Below are 451 nucleotides of genomic sequence, written 5' to 3' on the forward strand. Positions count from 1 at the left end.
TTGTGTAGTTATTGGAGGCTCAGGTATAGTTTCCAAATGACCTTTTCATATTCTCATATGCTCTCAGAAATATTTGAAGTAGGTGTTGATTTATGATGCAAAATAATAATAATCCTAATAACAGAGACTGTTGAAGAGTCCCAAAGCTCGACTCTCAGCAGAGTCTCAAGTCTCTGTGTTACTCGCGATAAATAATTTCCCGTGAGCAACAGAGAGGAAGAGCAAAAGTGAAAGTCTAAAGTCAGTGGTGTGTTCAGACTGTTAAACTGCACAGAGCAGTGAGAGGAAGACAGGTGGTGTGAGACACGGTGAGTGTTGATGTTTATTCATTGTTTAGTGTGTTCTAGGGGAGAGTAGGGTCGGTTGGGTCAGTGCCACATCTTCACAGCTTCATCATCACACTTGCTTTTACCACCACCATCATCTGACGCTGTTTTTACAACCAGGCTTT

The 451-nt window shown here is 41.7% G+C and overlaps 1 long non-coding RNA gene across 1 annotated transcript in view; it reads left to right on the forward strand.

Moving 5' to 3' along the window:
• Positions 1-259: 259 nt before the first annotated feature.
• LOC126404395 (uncharacterized) overlaps positions 260-451 on the forward strand; it is a 2134-nt gene continuing 1942 nt past the window's right edge. The window contains exon 1 of the long non-coding RNA XR_007571460.1: positions 260-308. This is a non-coding gene — a long non-coding RNA (uncharacterized LOC126404395). The remainder of the gene's footprint in view (positions 309-451) is intronic.

The sequence above is a fragment of the Epinephelus moara genome, chromosome 17 (genome assembly GCF_006386435.1).
Source record: "Epinephelus moara isolate mb chromosome 17, YSFRI_EMoa_1.0, whole genome shotgun sequence".
Taxonomy (NCBI): domain Eukaryota; kingdom Metazoa; phylum Chordata; class Actinopteri; order Perciformes; family Serranidae; genus Epinephelus; species Epinephelus moara.